Source organism: Polypterus senegalus, chromosome 2 (genome assembly GCF_016835505.1).
Source record: "Polypterus senegalus isolate Bchr_013 chromosome 2, ASM1683550v1, whole genome shotgun sequence".
Classification (NCBI taxonomy): Eukaryota; Metazoa; Chordata; class Cladistia; order Polypteriformes; family Polypteridae; genus Polypterus; species Polypterus senegalus.
This window is the reverse complement of record NC_053155.1, coordinates 121694767-121710748: the sequence shown is the minus strand read 5'-3', so window position 1 is coordinate 121710748 and position 15982 is coordinate 121694767. Positions and strand designations below refer to the sequence as shown.

The following is a 15982-nucleotide window of genomic DNA, read 5'->3' as shown; positions in this document are numbered from 1 at the left end:
AAAAAAAAAAAAAAAAAGTAAATTTAAACATGTTTTCAGATTACAAAATGTAATTAAGAGCTAAACTTGTTTTTAAACAGATAAATTCAGTTAGTCATTCATTTGCTAGCCTGCTTAGTCTTGAACAGGGTTGTGGGGGGTCTGCTGGAGCCTATTCCAGCTAGCACAGGGTGCAAGGCAGGAACAAATCCTGGACAGGGTGGCAGTCCATCACAGCATGAACACACACACCCCCCTCTCACACACTGGAGCTGAGCCAATTTAGGATTGCCAGTTCACCTAACCTGCATGTCTTTGAAATGTGGGAGGACACCGGAACAACCAGAGGAAACCCATTCAGGAGAACATACAAACAAGGACCCGGGATGTGAATCATGTCCTCCTTACTGCAAGGCAGCCACCGTGCCGCCCCAGATAAATCCATCTATATTTTAATTTAAACAGAATTATACCTGGCAATATCAATTAATTTCAAGGTACAATTATTTTATGTAACATGCATATACAAGGATGCTGCACTGAAGAACTTCGACTAATACACTGAAGAATGATTTATTTATTTAGTTTTTTTAACAGGATACTCGGATTAAATCATAGGGTTTTTTGTATACACAACTACCTTAGATTAATTGAATTTAAAATGATCATACTTACTGACTAAATAACAATAATTACATACTGTAAATCTCTTGGGTGTAACATTAGCAAGTTTAATTTATGTCAAACAAAAGCATCAGATTTTTTCATATCCATCCATCCATCCATTTTCTAACCCGCTGAATCCGAATACAGGGTCACGGGGGTCTGCTGGAGCCAATCCCAGCCAACACAGGGCACAAGGCAGGAACCAATCCAGGGCAGGGTGCCAACCCACCGCAGGACACACACAAACACACTCATGCACCAAGCACACACTAGGGCCAATTTAGAATCACCAATCGACCTAACCTGCATGTCTTTGGATTGTGGGAGGAAACCGGAGTGCCCGGAGGAAACCCACGCAGACACGGGGAGAACATGCAAACTCCACGCAGGGAGGACCTGGGAAGCGAACCCGGGTCTCCTAACTGCGAGGCAGCAGCGCTACCACTGCGCCACCATGCCGCCCCTTTTTTCATATCTTTGAACAAATTTGTAATTAGCCTTGGGAACTGCTGTATTTATCCACTGACCTTAAGATAATTTTACCCCAAGTGGTCACCTTTTCATACTTAATGTACCCTTAGCATTTTTTTTCTTATACAGTTGCGTATACTGAGGCTCATTTTAACTAAAAAAATAAAAAGAATTGTAGAATTTGAGAACTGTCCATTTGAAAAATAGGTTTGCTTGGGTTAGCTAATTTTCAGAACAATTACTAAGTTTTCTTGAGTACAGTATTTTTCTTGTTAGAAACTTTTTATATTTGTATAAAGTAAGGTGAGTTGCATATAGGGATGCCTTTTTTGTAGACAAAAATCTTCAAAAGGTTCCTGGGAATTCCTAGGCCATTGTTCAGTAGGGAAGATTTTTAGTAAACAATTTTATTTTTTCTGGTGTTGCAGGTTTTGTGTGGTTGTGAAAAAGAGAAGTTAGGTTGTTTAACCCTTAACTACTCGTGTTGGGGTATTTTGCACAACAATCTAATTTATCTTTGTCCATCGCCTTTTTTTGAACCTATCGGCAGTATCTGCCATTTATCCTCCACTTGATTCACTACAAGTACAGTGTCACAATGTTTTCCCTCCAGTGAGCCCCCAGCCGGTTTTATGAATGGATGCACGGTCGCAAGTTTCATATGGTGCGTTTGGGTCATCGTGCGGGTACTTACGCATATGTATGACAACGATGAGATGTTCTTCTTGCAGTGACTTTGCCTGCAAAGAACATTCAACAAGTGAAGTGAAACGTAATACATGTGCAAATCCTGCATTGGATGAAAGTGTGACTGGTGACTAAGGAGCACTGGAGAAGTGGATCAGGTTTATTTTCAGATAGTCCTAGACTGCGTCATACTGTTCAGTAATATGGCATTAAATTACATTAAAAACATGTACAATTTAAAATTATTGCAACATTTTATATTACAATCTCGCAGCGTGCACATAAATAGTCATTTTAACACTGGTGCATAAAGTACACGGCACAAATACCTATGAGGTGAAAAATGGTGTGAGTAGTTAAGGGTTAAAAAAAAAATCGGGCATGTCCTACATTACAAAAACACCTTTTTCTTTTCGATGCAACAGTTGTTAAGTAATTTACATTTTTTACCTCACATAAAGGTTTGTAGTTTTGTTTTGTAAGATTGATGGGGAAAAAAAAGAAAAGGTTTAAGATTCTTTTTGATAAAATATACTGTATATAACTGATTAAAGGATGTGTTTATAGGGAGTTCATTTCTAATCCTGTTAATCAAAGCAAGTATTGTTTAGAAAATACAAAAGTAGATCACACAGATAAGTATTTTTAGATGTCTTGTGCTGAAATAAATTGAAAATGCAGGAAAACAGTTCATGATTATGATGATGATGATGATGTAGCATTTTAATTGTTTAGTACAATTCTTTTTACTGATATAGACAGTACAGCTGTCTGGCTTTTTTAAAAGTCACATGATATGAAGCTCAGGTATCAGTCATGCAGCCATTAAGATATGGTAAACATTTTTATTATGCACAAATTTTAAAAGATCAACCCCAACTCAATCTTTATGCTGTTTGTCACTAGCTTGTATAGCAGATCTTGTTAATCTGTTAATTTAAAGTGTTGTCAATTATGATTCTCACCTTCATTCATTACGTAAAAGGCAGATTATTTAAGGTGCTGGTAGGGAATGAAGATGTGCGTTTGAGGTGTGCATTGGGACTGTGAGACTCGGCGTGAAAGGTGCAACACATGTTCCTTTTCCAGTTCTGTCCACGCTCAGGTATTTAGCCAAAGAGTTTTTCATCGTGAACTGGATGACCAATCGGGTATATCTCAGTCATCACTGAGTCTGCCATGACAGCTATATGGGCAAAGCGGCTACTGTATGCACATTGCTATAATGGAGCCTTCAGAGAATGAATTGGCATATGTAAATTAAAAGCATTTTCACTCTATTACTGTGCTGCTTTATTTTCCACTGAAAGAGTGTTGTATTGTGCAAGCATGTAGTGTGCTGTATAATACGGCACACAATGGTGGCTTGCCCGTACCTGAAGAGATGCAGTATAATGAAACTAGCCCTGACCTACCAAATGATCAGACCGCGTTTCAACTTTGCTTGAATTTAATTAGCAGAATGTAAAAACAGATAGATGTAGCATTTATTTTATTAAACAACTCTTTTAACACTAGAATTACCAGAGCCTACGAAAAAACTCGTAGATCTGTCCCACCTTAAATCGTTTCACACCTCTCCATCAGCGTCTTTTGTCCTGTAAATGTGTCGATAAGCAGCAAGCAGCCTACTATCACATCCCCCCCCCCACCGCCACACAGTTTTCTCAGCTCAGGACAAGCAAAATGACACAATTTATAAATACTATATCGTTATTTGGAACACATGCATTTCATGTGTGTTCCATGTCTACAACGATCTATGTAAACACATCATTAAAACAGAAATATTTTTCATGTTTTGGTGATAATTGACAAAATGTAGACATGAAGTGTATAATGTGTAAAGCCTGAAGTCCAAATATCAAATAAACACTTTCACAGAAGGTACATATATAAGAGAGCAAGTGTGCTTCTATTCAAGACTATAACCGCAGAAAAAGAACCCGCGTTAGAATGCAACATTGACACGCATTTCGACTTCGGTGGCGCAATGGTATCAACTGTTGACTGGTAATCAAAACTTCACTGGTTCTACCCCAGACAAGTCCGTTTTGAGAAGTGAGCTGCTCTTATTCTTACTATTTTAGAATAAAAACATACATTTGATTCCAGTTTGTAACAGCCTGTGTAAATTTATGATACTTGTAAAGGTTAGCTTGTTTGTTTTTTTGTTTTTTTTTAATTCAGTTTTATTCTCTCAGTCGTGTTCACGATCCTACCCCCTTTCCCCATTTGATACTGCTGTTTTCACATAGACGCTCTATAACAGAGATGAACTCGAATCATGACGGCGGTTCTACGTCGGCGCAAGAATGCACGCTGTACTTTTGCCATCGCTGCACTTTGTATATGTACACGGGAAGCTCTGCACTACTTGTGACTTTATGCAGTAGGAAGTAAGTAAACTCTATACAATTCTAAGCAATTGACACGCTGGTAAACAGACTTGAGCTAATAAAACTGTGCGGGGTGAAGGGATGTGATAGCAGGCTGCTTGCTGTTTGCTCCTTATCGACACAATTACAGGACAAAAGACACTGAAGTAAAGGTGCAAAGCGATTTAAGGTGGGACGGATCTACGAGTTTTTTGTAGGCTCTGGTAATTCTAGTGTTAATGTATGGTCAGTATCGCATAGTAAGCTCTTATATGCCTTAATTCATTGGCCACATCTCTTGCAGCATTCACAATTCCATTTTGTAACTCTAGAACAATGCCCTTCAGCACACAGCCTGTGGTTGCCCAGTGGGTTCTGAGGCAGGGGTGTGGGCACAGTTTGGGGTCACCTCTTGTAATAATGTCTTAAACAGAATAAACAGTAGTATCACATCTGCTGCCTGCTTGTTTGTCTTATTAAACATGCAAATTATTTACACGAGTATGGATAATGGTAAGCGAAAAAAAAAATTTAATTCTCCTTCACCTGTGGTGATATCAGAGTTCCTGTTACCTGCCAATAATTGCCGCAGCTCACTGCTCAAACCGTGTGAGTACCACTACCTGCTCCTGTAGTACTGACACTCAGATGGTGGGCTGTGACTCACCTTTACAAACTGACCACTTTTTAAATTATTTTTATTTATTTATTTATTTTCATTTTTGCCATTGTGTGACTTTCCGAATTTTGAACTTTGGAGTGCCTCTACCACATTGTGCCACTCCTTCTTCAGTTTTCTTGTGTTGCTTATACCACAGTTTAAGCCACCAAATGGTATTTTTTTCCTTGTCTCCACTTCATTGACCAGGACCTCCATTTTGCATTCACTGAATTTTTTTTTTCCACATGTTTTTGCCATTGTCTTTTTACAAAACACTGAATGGAAGGGACTATTTATATTGATTTACTTATTCAAATAGGTGGAATTCTGGTTGAAGGTGTAGGTGCGTGCATGTGTGTTAAAATTCCCTTTGATTGGGATATACAAAGGGAAAGCGTATAGAAGTTTGCTTACATACAGTTTTATGCATCTGATTTTTTTTGTGTGTAAACACATTTCTAGTTTTGGCCATACACCTTGTTTTAGTGTAAATTCTACGTGTAATGGGCTAAAATTCAGTATTCTAAAGAAAATGACATTTCTGTGCATTGCTTAGTGTAATGGGCTATAAACCAGCATCAGGTTATTGTTGATGGTAATCTATCACCTGCCTTGATTAAGTATCTTATCCACACACAATGTGGTGATAACAGAACTGTCTGCTTCCATTGAAAATTAACTAGTTCTGGGGACATTGGTTTCTAATCAACCAAAGTAAATGTATTTACACTATTTGTTCTAGAGGAGGAAATTGGCTTGCACCATTGTTTCACTGATTGCAATGTTGATCTATGCAGAAACAGAAGCATATATATATTTCTGGTAAAAGGAGAATAAAGGAGAACAGAAGTATGGTCTCAGACTCGGAACTACTGCCGGTTTCTTTTATGCTTTTCACTATATCGCTGTGGCTACACCCTGTAGCAACAGTGGCTTGTACCTGGCCCAGGTTACCCTAGACCATGAGGCTGGTGACATACGCAAAGCGTTATACATGGGGCCCCTGTTACGGAAAGAATATAAATGTGGAAAACAGCTTTTTCAGTTCAGTTCGTGCTTGCCAGTAAACACCAAGCTGCACAGTGGTTGGGGCTGTTACCAGTGTCCGCTCAGGGTCTACTGTTTAAATCATGCAGTCTGTGTAGTCAGTGTTTTCTTACTGTGTTATGATGGCTTGTCCTTTTTCAATCCAGAGTAATTTGATTATAAACTTGAGGTGTTTTATTGCTTCAGTTTAGGTAGTTTAGAGCCAATATAGTATTTTCCTTGGCAAAGAGTAATTTCAAGGATTTCCGTTTTACATGGTATAATCTATACGGCTGTATTTTGTACATATTTAGGCACATTTACAAGTTTGAGTGTTTTGACTAAAGAAATCTGTATCTCCTATAGCTCTTAATAATAAACAGCAAAAAGACTTGGCTTAACAGGACTGGCACTCTATTTTACCCTGAATCTTACCTGCACCATGTCCCAGTTACACATGTGTCCAGTTGAATTGCAATGCTGTCATAAGGAATGACCCACCGTCTCTGATATATGCCCATACCAGCATTGCAATTCAACTGGACACACATTTAACTGGGACACAGTGCAAGTAAAATACTAATACTAAGAGCACCCAAGAGCTGCCTGAATCGTGATTATCCAATGAAAACACCATTAACAGACATTTGGACATGCACCAAGAATATGCAGGCTTCAAAACAAGGACCCCAAAGTAATAAAGAAGACTTTATGACCAACACCCTCTGAACCCTGCCTTACTGATCCACCCTCCCCTGCACCCCGACCCGCTCATTGTTATATATTGCCTTTGATTCCTATATGTCTAATAATTTTTCCTCTGATAATGACACTTTGTAGTCTGTTGAAAGCTTAAGAATAAATATTTAAACCTTTGTGGATTTCTACCTACAAACATGTAAACTGTATCACATACCTTCAGTTCTGTATATTTTTACATACAAAACACAAATAAGACTAAGACTGGGGAGAAAAACAGAATACAGACATGTGACTCTAACCTCAATGCCACTGACTTACATTCTGACACGTTATCAAAAGTATTGTTCTGCAACTGCCCTAGACTGGGTCTGCAAGGTTGTCCTTTCCAACCTTCTTGGATTCTACAACCACTGCCAGTTGCAATAGTTTCAGTCAGTCAAGAAATCGGTCTGCATCATATATTCATGTAGCTCTATATGTACAGAGATATTGCTTTGTTTAAATGTATTTATAGCAAAATATGTACTACAACTACTTTATGAACTTTGAAGGAACAAAATATTTGATGTGTATATATACAGTGTTTAGATGTTAATTTTTAAGTATTGATCCTTATCATTCATTATCACTTTTGTCTCATTATTTCATTTTTTTAGTATCTTCCACAGGTTAAGGCAATACCACATTGCCAAACATCACCCCGTGCAACATATTGTTTTGAGAACATTAAAGGAATACTTCACCCAAAAATATATATTTTTTTAATGTGCTACTTACCCAATGTACAGGGTGGGCCATTTATATGGATACACCTTAATAAAATGGGAATGGTTGCTGATATTAACTTCCTGTTTGTGGCACATTAGTATATGTGAGGGGGGAAACTTTTCAAGATGGGTGGTGACCATGGTGGCCATTTGGAAGTCGGCCATTTTGGATCCAACTTTTGTTTTTTCAATAGGAAGAGGGTCATGTGACACATTAAACTTATTGGGAATTTCACAAGAAAAACAATGGTGTGCTTGGTTTTAACGTAACTTTATTCTTTCATGAGTTATTTACAAGCTTCTGACCACTTATAAAATGTGTTCAATGTGCTGCCCATTGTGTTGGATTGTCAATGCAACCCTCTTCTCCCACTCTTCACACACTGATAGCAACACCGCAGGAGAAATGCTAGCACAGGCTTCCAGTATCCGTAGTTTCAGGTGCTGCACATCTCGTATCTTCACAGCATAGATAATTGCCTTCAGATGACCCCAAAGATAAAAGTCTAACGGGGTCAGATCGGGAGACCTTGGGGGCCATTCAACTGGCCCACGATGACCAATCCACTTTCCAGGAAACTGTTCATCTAGGAATGCTCAGACCTGACACCCATAATGTGGTGGTGCACCATCTTGCTGGAAAAACTCCGGGAACGTGCCAGCTTCAGTGCATAAAGAGGGAAACACATCATAATGTAGCAATTTTGCATATCCAGTGGCCTTGAGGTTTCCATTGACGAAGAATGGCCCCACTATCTTTGTACCCCATATACCACACCATACCATCAATTTTTTTTGTTCCAACAGTCTTGGAGGGATCTATCCAATGTGGGTTAGTGTCAGACCAATAGCGGTGGTTTTGTTTGTTAACTTCACCATTCACATAAATGTTTGCCTCATCACTGAACAAAATCTGGAAACCTGTGTTAGCATTTCTCCTGCGGTGTTTCTATCAGTGTGTGAAGAGTGGGAGAAGAGGGTTGCATTGACAATCCAACACAATGGGCAGCACATTGAACACATTTTATAAGTGGTCAGAAACTTGTAAATAACTCATGAAAGAATAAAGTTACGTTAAAACCAAGCACACCATTGTTTTTCTTGTAAAATTCCCAATAAGTTTGATGTGTCACATGACCCTCTTCCTATTGAAAAAACAAAAATTGGATCCAAAATGGCTGACTTCCAAATGGCCACCATGGTCACCACCCATCTTGAAAAGTTTTCCCCCTCACATATACTAATGTGCCACAAACAGGAAGTTAATATCACCAACCATTCCCATTTTATTAAGGTGTATCCATATAAATGGCCCACCCTGTACTTAGTGGTGATGACCAAGAAATATGTTTACTTTCATTTTTTCATGCACAATGCAGGAAAAAAAAAGTTGGATATAATACAAGCCTACAGTGACTAATGCTGTATAACAGCAAACAAGGTGAAAATGTCCACGGAAAAATTACAATAAAATCTTACATAATCCACATATTAGTTATTCAGTAGTTTGCTCAAAATGTACAAAACACATCTATTTATTTTTTTAATTATTGTTGAAAATATACTTCCAGAAAATTAGGGCACATTATAATCAGGAAACTATAACCTCATGGGACTACCTTTTGAGCCAGGTAACATACAAAACATGTCATTGGGTATAGTATTTTTTTTTTTTAATACTTCCATGGCATGGTACTTACATTAGTTGCCAAAAGTTTGGAATCAGTTGTCATGATAGTCATTGTTAGTGCATTCAATAATAACTATTACATTGTACATTTAAATAAAGTAAATTGGACATCAAAACAGGCCTAAGATGTTACAATTAATGCTACAAGTATTTTGGACACAACAGTTAGATGTTGATGTTTTTATCATTTTTTTTGTACATGCAAGGCCTTATAAATATTAATTGGATTATAACATAATTTTCAAAGCTTTTCCTGTGAAGTTTGCAGTTATTTGTTATAAGTGTTTCCCTGAAGATATCTGGAGATGTTGCAGTAGCCCTCTCTTTTCTAAAGATGTGTTTCATCATTACATGTCCGCTTCTTTCGATGAAAGTAAACATATTCCGTGCTAATTTATTCATTATTTATCCTGGCTGTTACCATCACTATCTCAAGCAGCTAATAACAAATGTTTTTCAAACAACTTCACTGCCTAATTCATACATGTGCATTTGTTTAAAGGCAGGTCTTGGCTGCCCCAGTATGGTGGACACACAGAGTTATTACTACCAATAGGAAAAGAGCCCAATGAGTCATCAATATGAGTATATCTGTGATGCTGCATAGTTCAAATCCTGTAACATCTGCTGCACTAACACTGTAGCCACTTCCACCTACCTTAGTGCCGGTTTTGACATTCTTGTAAAGGAATCAAGTTTAAACCAAAATACAGTTGTATTTGATATATTGGTGGGTTAGCCACAAAAAAACTTATAGATGTCACTGTTGAAGTTGTAGACCTACTAATTAGAACACGTGAGACTCAAGTGTTCTAGTCAGATAAGAATTCCACATAAACATAACCATTTCGACAACTCCAGAGACTTGGTGTTAACTCTGCATGTTACATTAGTGGGTATCCCACCTGCATTTGCTATTTTTTTCTAAACTGCTATCCAACTTACAAAGCAAAGACAGATTTAAGAAAAACTGCACATATGCAATAAAAGTAAGAGGTTTTAAAACAGCAAATACATTTTTAAGGCAAAAAATACAATGTGTCGTCGTCAGTGGTCATTGCAGTATTTTATATAAATAAATCAGACACTCGAAACACACTTACCAAAGAGTAAAACACAAGCAGGCAGACAGGCATACACTTACTGACTATTCCCTTAATAGCTGTGTGCTTACTAAACAAAACGCAGCTTTTAATGGCATGCAGTTCAAATTCCATTTGTTGATTCATTTTCAATATCCCTTTATTTGAAAGCATCATCAGGTAGACCAGCAGATGCAAAGCCGAATCCATTCCTTATTGGGATGTCAGTCCATCACAAAGAATCTCACTCACTTTTACACCCTTAGTCATTAAACTTCTTAAGTAATGTTAAAACCCACATTTTTTGGGATGTGGGAGGAAACTGGAGCATCTGGAGAAAACCAATGCAGGCATTGGGATGAAATGAACATTCAGTTCAGATAGTGCCTGAGCCGGTGCAATGTAGCAATAGTACTAGCTATTCTACAGGTGTGCTGCCTTGAAATTCTAAATAGTTTCACATTATTTTTTTTTATCTGAAAATAACATCAAAATCACAATTATTCCCTTGTTTCTATAACTGAAGCTTTGGTAATTTTAACTGGCTTGTTCACGATCACTGCTGAAGTACTGTTTTCTGGTGACTCCTGCCATTGCCGTTAGAAGTGATTTTTAAAAAAAAAAAAACAAAAAAAAATCAGCATGTCTACAGTTCAAAGCAATTGTTTATTCATTCTTGATTCTTCTTTTTTTTATGAATGTTTGATTTTCGAGTGTGCTGTTAATTGCTATGTAGAGCTTTTTTAGCTTAGTGCTTACTGTGAAAAACCTAATGTAACAAATGTAGAGTATGTGTTGTTTTTACAAGGAAATACAGTAATCCTTCCTCGATCGCGGGGGTTGCGTTCCAGAACCCCCCGCGATAGATGAAAATTCGCAAAGTAGAAACCATATGTTTGTATGGTTATTTTTATATATTTTAAGCCCTTATAAACTCTCCCACACTGTTAACATTATTAGAGCCCTCTAGACATGAAATAACACCCTTTAGTCAAAAGTTTAAACTGTGCTCCATGACAAGACAGAGATGACAGTTCTTTCTCACAATTAAAAGAATGCAAACATATCCTCCTCTTCAAAGAATGCGTGTCAGGAGCAGAGAAGAGAGAGAGAGAAAGAGAGAGAAAAGCAAACAATCAAAAAATCTATACGTGCTTTTAAGTATGCCGAAGCACCGCGATAAAGCGGCATTTTTTAGAGGAGCGTCCGTATCCTCTAGGCAAACAGCCTCTGTGCAACCAGCCCCTCTGCTCACACCCCCTCCGTCAGGCAGAGAGAGTGAGAGAGATAGAGAGAAGCAAACAATCAAGCACCACGCGGGAAGCATATCTTATATCATTGAGGAGTTTTATTTAATATGTAATACGTGCTCTGATTGGGTAGCTTCTCAGCCATCTGCCAATAGCGTCCCTTGTATGAAATCAACTGGGCAAACCAACTGAGGAAGCATGTACCATAAATTAAAAGACCCATGGCCGCAGAAATCCGCGAACCAGCGAAAAATCCGTGATATATATTTAGATATGCTTACGTTTAAAATCCGCGATGGAGTGAAGCCGCGAAAGTCGAAGTGCGATATAGTGAGGGATCACTGTAATAAAAAAAATTGCATTGAAAATGGCAAATAAAAGGTGTAGATAACAAAGAATGAAAAACATAGGCATGATGCAATTCTAAGATTTAATGTCTACCGGGTAGAAAAACCCATTCTGTGTCCAAACACTCATGTAGCGTGCTCTGAAAAATACGTCACTTTATGGTTTTAATATGAACTGAGAACACTGTATACATCTTGTTATTGTGCTTGTTTGTCCTAGTATGCAGCTTGAGAAGGGCAGCATTAAACTTCACAATTGTTTATAATGTGTCAATGAATCCATCCACAAACTCTTGTTAAGAAAGTGAACATTTATTGTTTGGATGCAGTGTTACCTAATGTCTAAAGAACTGAACTTCATACCACACAATTATAGCATGGAATTAAAGTTTAGATTTCTCAGTTGTACTGCTGCCATCACTATCCACATAACCCTCACTGTCAACTCCTTTTGGGACCCTGAACAAGTCATTTCACCTGCACATGCTCCAAATGTAAAAACACATATATGCTTAAAGCTGTAACAAAGTGTATATCCATACTTAGTGTCCTGACTTGATGTTCCATATAGAAAGACGCAATTTAAAATAAGAGTTTGGATGTGTGTCTGCTGGAGTGACTTAGACATTGTTGTTGTATGAACATGAATTTGGATGCAACTGAAGGTTAAAGTCCAGAATATCAGGACTTGGAACTTAATCTGAAAAACTGGGATTTCAGGACTTTGTTTAAAAAAATATGCAAAGCCTAACAAACAAACTGAGACTATTCACTTCTTCAGGCTTGTTTAGTTTGTTAATTGCTAAATTATCTCAATAGTTCATCCAGACTATTTTAAAGCTGTTTAGGTTTCCACTTAAACTACGTGATTTGAAAGATTGTCGCAAATTCTCTTTGAGTTAAGTGTTTCCATGTTACCATCTTGATTTTTTTGCCTTATATGTACAGCACTTAGAGCTGCTATGCCTTTTTGATAGCATGGTGATTAAACTGTACACAGTACTTCACTTTAGGTCTCATCAGTGCTGTATAGAGTCTCGGCATAATGCTCCTTGAGAAAAACTACTAAAGATGAATCACCTTAACATAATGTGTCATTTACCTTTTAATTAGACCTCCCATTGCTTGTAGGATAACAGTGTTCATTCAATGTATGCTTCTGAATCTTTTGATCAGTGTCACCTGTCTAATAATTACACATTTAATTCACCTTTACATATTGTATAGCACTTTGCACTTCATTAATGGCGTTTATAGTTTAAACTGATGGATAGACTATTCCAATTTTGTTGGAAAATGTTTTAAGATCTAATGCACAGTAGGTTTAAAGTCATCAGATGGAGATCTTCTTCGTGTAAATGGTATGACTACTGTCAGGGCCACAACTTCTAGAAGCCTGTTAATCTAAAACAAAGGCTGTGAATCTAAGATAACTTGTGGCCAGTAGAGTAAACATCAAAGGCAGGTGAAGTTTAAGAAAAGAGACTGAGGGAAGGTTATAAACATAATAATTTCTCGTTGTGCTAAACAGCTCTAAAAAGCAACAATTGCAGTAGTTCAGCCAGGAGAAGATTAGTACTTACAGAAGTTGCAGTGGAGCTCATTATTAGAGAAAATGGTTAATACTACCTATGGTCTTTATAGAGAGTCATCTTGGGACAGATTCCTAATGAAATCCTCTGTGTGAAGAAGGGGTGATTGCCAGGAATAACACTCTTATTCTCGACTAACTCACCACAGTGACTTGTACTTTGGTACCGCAATGACTTCAGTAAATAACTGGCAGATGTTTAGATGAGTTCTTTGGTTGGAATTTAAGTTTGTTTGCAAATAACATTATAAAGATATTCATTGTTAAGGATTGTTAAGGGGATAAATGTATCGGAAAGAGCTGAGCATTGTTATCAAAATGACAATAAGCAAAACGTAAAAAAAGTGATGGAGAAGAGAGAAGATGATGTATAATGAAGTCAGGCACAGTCTCTACATATAGACCATATACAGCTGAAACAAACACTGTTAAAAATGCTTGGTTGAAATTATAAGATGAAACTGATAAAAGAGGAAAAGGAAGATCTAATGATGCCAGCGTTTTCCAGTGTAGTGTGAAAAATCTGGTGGTTTACTATATCGAATCCTACAGGGTAGTCTCAGTGTCAGAGAATCCAAGTCAAGAATAATGTGTGCCATGTTTCTAAGTAAATTTGAGATTTTCAGTTATTACTGTTAAATACAACAGGTATGTTGTCTTAAATTGAAAATCCTATCATGCTATGACTTATTAACAAAACCTCCCCAAACCTCCCACCTTCTGTGTTTCAATTTTTTTGTGTCTAAAGAATTTTGAATGTGCATCAAGCAGCCACCTGTGCTATTGTTTTGGATTATTTTGTAAAGAAAGAAAAGAGAAAACATCATTATTATAACAGGCAACTTTTCAATAGGAAAAAAAATCCAGTCTTTGGCATCCTTAAAATATTTTTTATCAATTTGTGCTACATAATAACTGACTTTCAAAGTGAAAGTCAACTGTTTGTGACAGTTGGGCTTGTTACTCCTTGTTACTACTCCTAAACTATTAGTTGCCTTGTATTTAGTTCACATTCTTCCCCCTTAAATATTCCTTTTTTCTAAGTAGTTTACAGAAGCACTGCACTGCTAATCTCCTCACTTAACCATGTTATTAACTGTGCAGTGAATAACAATTTGAGAAGTCAGCAGTTTAATAGAAGATTGGCATGCCTTATATGCAGTATTTTCGACTAACTAGAGAGATTACAATATGCAAGCTTTGCCTGAAGAAGGGGTCTAAGTTGCCTCGAAAGCTTGCATATTGTAATCTTTCTAGTTAGCCAATAAAAAATCTTATTTTGCTTAATGTCTCTCTAAATCCATAATGGCTAACACGGTACTACATGCAGTATTTTCAAAATTAAATAAGATTGCATGTTTGTGTATTAATATGAATTATTTTTCAAAATGTTAGCTTTAAATCCACCTATTTTCAATTATACCAGTTCAATTATATGGTTACAAGAGGCTGTATTGGCAACATCAAACACAAGACAGGAATTACCTTTTGACTTCGCTCAACTTTATTTCAGAGCATATTCTCACAAAAAAGACACACTTGCTGTCACTGGGTACACACAAGGACAACATTAGAACTCAACACAGACCGTTGCCAGACCAGTTTTCAGGGGATGTGAGCTGCCACATTAACATTTAAATTAACATTCTGAATTCCAGAAAGAAAACTATGGCAACACTTGATTTAACACTTGATTTAAAGTCATCGTCTATTTCTAGCCACCAGAAGTTGCAGACATTTGTGCTGATCAGGTACAGTATATGATCAGGTTTTGGTGGAGAATGGTCTTCTTTTTTTGACAACACCATTATTGGACTAGTGGTGATGAAACAACATATGAAAAGGAGGTGACTAATCTTGTCTTGGTGACCATCAAATAACCTGGTAATCAGTACCTCCGAGCAGTGAAAATGGGCACAACTGTTGCAAACGCTCTCAGCTGGGATGTTAAGACCACTTTCTTCACTAAGAAGGCTCAGCAATAGATGCACTTTTTATTCCCCAACTAAAGAAATGAAATATTTCCCAGCTCACCCTAGTTCAATTCTACAAAGTCATAATTGAAAGTGTGATCACGTTATATTCTGGTTTGGTTCAAGCAATGATCCTCTCACAAAATAAATTACAGTGTCTTGTGAGTTCTGCTGAAAAAAGTAATTGGTTTCCATCTGTTGCCGACCTTTATGCATCTTGTGTCACAAACCATGTCAAAAGGATCACCACTGACTCATCTCACCCAGGTAATCCGTTGTTTTTAATACTCCCTGTGGCAAACGTTTTAGGTGAATTAAAACTAAAACTAACAGACATCTAAGTAGCCACACACCAGTAATTTAGCATGTCTCTCACAATTATTTATGTGTTCTTTCATATATTGATTGAAAGTGTAATTATATGTATATACAGTATATGTACATGTATGTGTGTAGATATATATGCATACATGTTTTCATACGTATATCATTTGCACATCTCCTTAACAATTTCACTATTTTGCAACTGTTTATAATGTAAATTGTTTAAGCTATATTATATTATTTGTAAGTGATGTGATGTGCTGTGTTATATGCAACTCCAAGTCTAGTAACTTTAACTCTTGTACATTAATAAAAGTAATTCTGGTTCTGATTTATAGCATATAAAATACTTTAGGGTTATTATTATCTTTTAACACAAGACAAAGAC

At 37.1% G+C, this 15982-nt stretch overlaps 1 protein-coding gene across 2 annotated transcripts in view; it reads left to right on the top strand.

Moving 5' to 3' along the window:
- LOC120523294 (Down syndrome cell adhesion molecule homolog) overlaps positions 1–15982 on the top strand; it is a 668946-nt gene that overhangs the window by 141446 nt on the left and 511518 nt on the right. The window lies entirely within an intron of this gene.